At 45.3% G+C, this 6,509-nt stretch overlaps 1 pseudogene; it reads left to right on the forward strand.

Annotated features, from left to right (window-relative positions):
- The first annotated feature begins 3,675 nt into the window (after window positions 1–3,675).
- On the forward strand, window positions 3,676–6,158 carry LOC119283369 (annotated as a pseudogene).
- The last annotated feature ends 351 nt before the right edge of the window (window positions 6,159–6,509 follow it).

Below are 6,509 nucleotides of genomic sequence, written 5' to 3' on the forward strand. Positions count from 1 at the left end.
TGACAACCCGGCCCCACGGCCTTGTAACATTACCATTGTACCCCTGGGGGGTTGACCTATAAAACCCGCCAGGAACCCTCCATGCACAGGGGTGAAGAGATCCGATCAGTAGAACACACACATGGAGAGGGAGCAGCCTAAGCCTTGGCCTACATTCCTTCCTCCCCGATACAGCTCAAGGAGCAACTCTGTACTATCACACATAAACCACACTCGGCAGGACTAGGGGTATTATCTCTTCGGAGAGCCCCGAACCTGGGTATGTCTTGTGTCCCGCGCTCGCTCATGCAGACCTCGCCTCTGGAGCCCACCAGTGCCCTCGTGCCTCCTCTTCTCTTTATCCATCCCTTGGCATCTGCCGTGAGCCCACCATGACACAGCGGTACCATCGTCGTTGTTCCATATCTAAATTAGGCCAAGTAGCAAACGATGACCTCGCACCGCCGTCGTCGTCCATGTCGTCATAGTCGCCTCTGTCTGAGCCATCATCGTCGTCGCCACACCGCTTGAGGAAGGCATCGTGGCGTCCCTTACATGTCGTGCTTGCGGTGCAGACGCTTCGCTTCCTCCACCTTGCATCGCCTCTCACCAACTTGTTGACGGGCCGTGCGCTCAAACTTGACCATCCCAACTTGGACGCGCTCGGCGTTGAAACGGCACCGGCGCCAAGACATTCGACGCCACAATGGTCTTGGACGAATCAAGAGCCCAAGCCTCCGCAAGCACAGGGTCCTAGAGCACCTAGGTCGGTAGTAACTAGATTTTGGCGAACGCTGTCGAGCGTTGCGCCCATCCACTCCCAGCGCGCCTCCACCTCAGAGAGACATTTATTGCGTTGCATGAACCGCAGCCTTAGAGGTAGTGGACATGGCTCTGTGATACGTCTCCGACGTATCTACTTTTCCAAACACTTTTGCCCTTGTTTTGTACTCTAACTTGTATGATTTGAATGGAACTAACCCGGACTGATTGCTGTTTTCAGCAGAACTACCATGGTGTTATTTATGTGCAGAAACAAACATTCTCGGAATGACCTGAAACTTCACAGAGCAACTTTTTGGAAAATATAAAAAATACCTGCAAAAGATGAAGGCCAGGGGCCCACCACCTGTCCACGAGGGTGGGGGGCGCGCCCCCTACCTCGTGGGTGCCCTGGTGCCTCTCCGACTCCAACTCCAACTCCATATATTGTGTTTCGGGGAGAAAAAAATCAGATAGAAGAATTCATCATGTTTTACGATACAGAGCCAAGACATTGGACATTGAGATCCTAATGAAGAAAATGGCAATGTTGTGGTAGACCAGGACATTGAGATCCATCCTGAGTGGGGTGTCTGGCCTCCCCCACCCCCTCAAGAGCCACCAATGCTCTATAACTATCAGGAGTGGCTTGCGGGTGAAGGTCTGCAGGTAGATCATGGCATCATACCACCTAATAATATTCATGACAGTTCTGCAGTTGCTTGGAATGCCTCAATCTCCAGGAGTAACAACACAGACTCTAGTGCCACAATTTCTGACTCTTATGTTTTGGTTCCTCTCAATCTCATGAACCAACACTGGCCACAAGAAGCCTCAAGCTCTGCTCCACAGGAAATTGGTCCAGTTACTACTGCACTAACTGCTACTGGAACATCTGCTACAACCTCTGCTGCTCTAGATTTGATCCCAGCACCTCCTGCTCTGCCTACCAATAGGCTTGACATTTCACTCTCGGTTTCTACTGCTGGATTGCAGGTTGACATGGTTTCTCATGGGGATTTCACACCAGCCATGCTTCTACATGATTGTATTCCAATGCTCCGGCTCAACACTTATCTCACTGCAGCAATCAGGCCTATCATTGCATCTTTTGGCCCCTAGAATGATCATTTTGGTTTCACACAGGATTCTGTGACTCTTAACATTACCATGGCTGAAAATGCAGGCTCACTCTCTATTGTTTCTGCTTACAAGGCCACCAATCAGTTTGGGAGTTCTTCTAGGCGCACTGAGGAAATTTCTGAAGCTTCTCTCTGGGAGCTTAATGCACCCCCTGTGCCTGAAACTACACAGTTGCCTGATGTTATACCTGCTCTGTCTCTGTAGAGCACTCCTCTGGACAGTGACATGTCTGAATCTGATACCTCCCTCATAGCTCTGACTGCACCCCCTGCTCAGAACAATCAGGAAGATGCTGTTGCAGGGATGCCAGTTCCTGTAATTGTGGATGCAAGTGGTAACTCCTCCCGAAAAGGGAAATCTGTGGTGCCAAACTGCTCCGTTTCTCTGTGTAGAAGCACCAAATCCAATCAGTATGATGGCTTCAAGGTGCCCCCACTGACGGACAGCAAGATCAAGTCATCCAAAGTTAAGCCGCGACAGGTACCCTCTGCCCTTACCATCAGGGACACCCCTGCAGAGCATATTCCTCCTGCAACACCAATCCAGGTAATCCAACAGATTGGCACCAACCTATGTGGTATTCCTGCTGATGAACTCTCTGAAGAGGCCCTCATGGCGGCCCAGGAGGAGGAGCCGGCCTCTTCCACCTAATCTTACTTTGCCTTTCCTAATAATATGCCTCTTTTGGTTTCATGGAATGTCCTGTGTTGGAACATTCACGGTTTAAATTCAGACGAAAAATAGCTAGCTCTTTCGAATGCTATTGTCTCTAGTGGATGTGCTATCGTTTGTTTACAAGAAACAAAGAAGTCAACTTTTGAATTGTCTTTTGTTAAATCCATTTGCCCTTGTAGATTTGATCAATTTGCTTATGTGCCTTCTCGTGGAGCATCGGGTGGTATTGCCACGATCTGGAACAGTTCCACATTCACAGCAGATGTTCTGTTTACTGAAGACTTTGCTCTGGTTACTCGCTTTCGTTCCACACAATCAACACAATGCTGGACGCTTGTTAACATCTATGGGCCTTGCCAAGGGGAACAGCGAGTTAACTTCATAAATTGGTTAGGAGCTTTGGATATTCCGGCAAATGAGGATTGGCTTTTTGTGGGTGATTTCAATTTTATTCGTGCACCTGAAAATAGAAACAAACCAGGTGGTTCAATGGCTGACATGAATACATTCAATGACTTAATCAGATCACAATGCCTAATTGAACTACCAATAAAAGGCTGCATGTTTACCTGGAGCAACATGCAACAAGATCCTCTTCTTGAACAACTCGATTGGTTCTTCACAAGCACAAACTGGACAATATCTTACCCTAAAACCATGGTAAAACCACTAGGTAAACATGTTTCTGATCATATACCTTGTGTGGTTAATATTGAAACTGCCATCCCTAGATCCAAACTATTTCGCTTTGAAACATATTGGGTCCAACACCCTGGTTTTATGGATGTGGTTGCAAAGTCTTGGGCCAAAAATGTCACATCCACAAATCCTGCCACAAATCTTTGTCGTAAACTTAAAATTCTACGCAGAGATCTTAAACAATGGAGCAAAGGAATTTCCAAACTCTCTGTGGCAATTGAGAATTCTAATAAAGCTCTCTGCGAGATCGATGAATTGGAAAATAAACATTCATTAACTGTCCCGGAGAATAACTTCGGAGAAATCCTCAAAAACCATATTCTCCGGTTGCTCAGATATCAGCAACTCTATTGGAAAAAACGGTGCACCATACGGTGGGTTAAATTTGGGGACGAACCATCAAAAAATTTCCAGGCAATGGCTTCGGAAAGGTACAGAAAGAACAATATTGCATCCCTAACTACTACTGATGGGATTGTTGTTGAAGATCACACAGGGAAAGAATCAATCATCTTCCAAACTTTCAAAGAAAGAATGGGTTCTTCATCTGGACATGACATGAAATTTGACCTACACAAAATCATCAAGAAGTGCCATGACTTGGATGCTCTCACTGCCCGCTTTTCAAATGTCGAGATTGACAACGTAATTAGAGAGATGCCCGCGGACAGAGCACCTGGCCCGGATGGTTTCACGGGTGTGTTTCTCAAGAAATGTTGGCCAATAATTAAGGAGGACTTCTACAAGCTGTGCCATCAATTTCACGAGGGCAATCTTTCACTTGAGAGCATTAATGATGGGTTCATCACACTCATCCCAAAGATCAGCTCTCCCGAAACGATCAATGATTATAGACCAATCATGCTCTTGAACTGTTGTCTTAAGGTTATCACGAAGATCCTGGCCAATAGATTACAAAAAGTCATACTCAAGATCATACACCATAACCAGTATGGATTTCTCAAGGGGAGAACTATTCAAGATTGCCTTGCGTGGGCATACGAATACATATATCAATGTCAACAATCCAAGCAGGAAATTATGCTCCTAAAACTAGACTTTGCAAAAGCATTTGACACGATTGAGCACGAGGCCATGATTGACATTATGAAAAGCATGGGGTTTAATGATAAGTGGATAAGCTGGGTTCGATGCATATTCTCCTCAGGTAAATCATCAGTGTTACTAAATGGAACACCTGGTCGGCAATTTCTTTGTCAATGTGGAGTACGGCAGGGCGACCCCCTCTCTCCACTAATTTTTGTACTTGCGGCCGGTCTTCTTCAAGCAGCCATCAATGATGCTTTCCAGCGCAATCTTATACGCCTACCATTTCATTCAACAAACCAAAAAGAGTATTCTGTGATCCAGCACGCCGATGACACTATATTGGTCATTCCAGCATGCATGCAACAAGCTCAGATTGTCAAGACCATATTAACCGACTATGCCTCCTCAGTTGGACTAAGAATAAACTTCCACAAGTCTACTCTTATCCCAATCAATTGTGGCGCAGAAAAAAGTGAGGAGATTGCCAACACCTTCGGATGTGTCGTGGGGAAAATGTCATTCACCCACCTTGGACTGCCACTTGGCACTACTAGACCCTCTGTCCAAGAGCTTATGCCCCTTGTTTGCTCACTCGAGCGACGGTTATCTGCCACCCTCAACATGGTTTCTTATGGTGGCAAACTATCGCTTCTAAACTCGGTCATTACATCGCTCATTATCTTTGCCATCTGTACTCTGAGACTGCCGACAAAAATCATTGAATTACTGGACAAAATAAGAAGGAAATGCATGTGGATTAAAAAACGGACCATGGCGACAAAAATAACTCCCTTGCCTCCTGGGAAATGGTGTGTCGGCCCAAGACCAGTGGTGGCTTGGGCGTATTAAATATGCATGCTCAAGGCGAGGCCCTACTGCTTAAATACCTTCACAAGTTCTACAATAAGTGGGACACACCGTGGGTGCAATTGATTTGGGACACTTACTACATTGACCAAATCCCACATGCATCGGACCCATGTGGATTATTTTGGTGGGGAGATGTGATCAAGCTAATACCAACTTACCGGGGTATCTCTAAGGTGACTGTGGGGAATGGTGAAAACGTACTCTTTTGGAAAGACATGTGGAGAGAGGACATACTTGCTGACTCATATCCTCGAGCACTCTCATATGCCAAAAATAAGGATCTGTCTGTCCAACAATTCTTGGGCATCACCACCCTACAAGAGGCATTTCATTTACCACTCTCACCACAAGCACATGCAGAAATGAGACAGCTTCAGCTGGAAGTCTCGGAGGTTCAACTCTCCAATGAGATTGACAAGTGGACATACGTTTGGAACACCAATCTCTTCTCTGCAAAACAATACTATACATTCTACTTCAGAGAAATTCAAGCACATGAATCTTTTGGATGGATTTGGAAATCTAAGTCAACCATGAAAATAAAAGTCTTTGGGTGGCTGCTACTTTCTGACCGCCTCAACACCAGGAATATGCTAAAGCGAAGGCATTACAATATTGGAGATGATTATGACTGCATCCTTTGTGGTTTACCAATTGAGGAGACGTTGGAACATCTCTTCTTCGAGTGCCACTTCAGCTATGACTGCTAGTCTCACCTTGGCCTCTCCTGGTCTCAGGGCAGCACAAGACTGGACAACATCTCCAAAGCAAAACAAGACTGGAATAGGCCACTCTTTATGGAACTATTTTTGTTGGCGGCCTGGAGTATACTGAAGGAGCGCAACAACAAACACTTTAGAAAGATCATACCATCTAAAACCTCCTGGTTAAGTAGACTTAAGGCTGACTTTTCACTGCTCACCCATAGGGTTAGAGAGGAGCAAAAACAATACATTTCAATAATACGTGCATCCCTGTAAACTAGTACATGCTTCCCATCCCCCAAAGGAGGATGGTTTGTAATTACAATGTACAATCTCACTAACCTATATTAATATATAACACAATGGGAGGTACTCCTACTGTTTCTGATCAAGAAAAGACAAATGTTTATTATTCATGCTATAATTGTATTAACCGGAAACATGATACATGTGTGAATACATAGACAAACAAAGTGTCACTAGTATGCCTCTACTTGACTAGCTCGTTGATCAAAGATGGTTATGTTTCCTAGCCATAGACAAAGAGTTGTCATTTGATTAATGGGATCACATCATTAGGAGAATGATGTGATTGACTTGACCCATTCCATTAGCTTAGCACTTGAT

This window comes from Triticum dicoccoides, chromosome 4A (genome assembly GCF_002162155.2).
Source record: "Triticum dicoccoides isolate Atlit2015 ecotype Zavitan chromosome 4A, WEW_v2.0, whole genome shotgun sequence".
NCBI lineage: Eukaryota > Viridiplantae > Streptophyta > Magnoliopsida > Poales > Poaceae > Triticum > Triticum dicoccoides.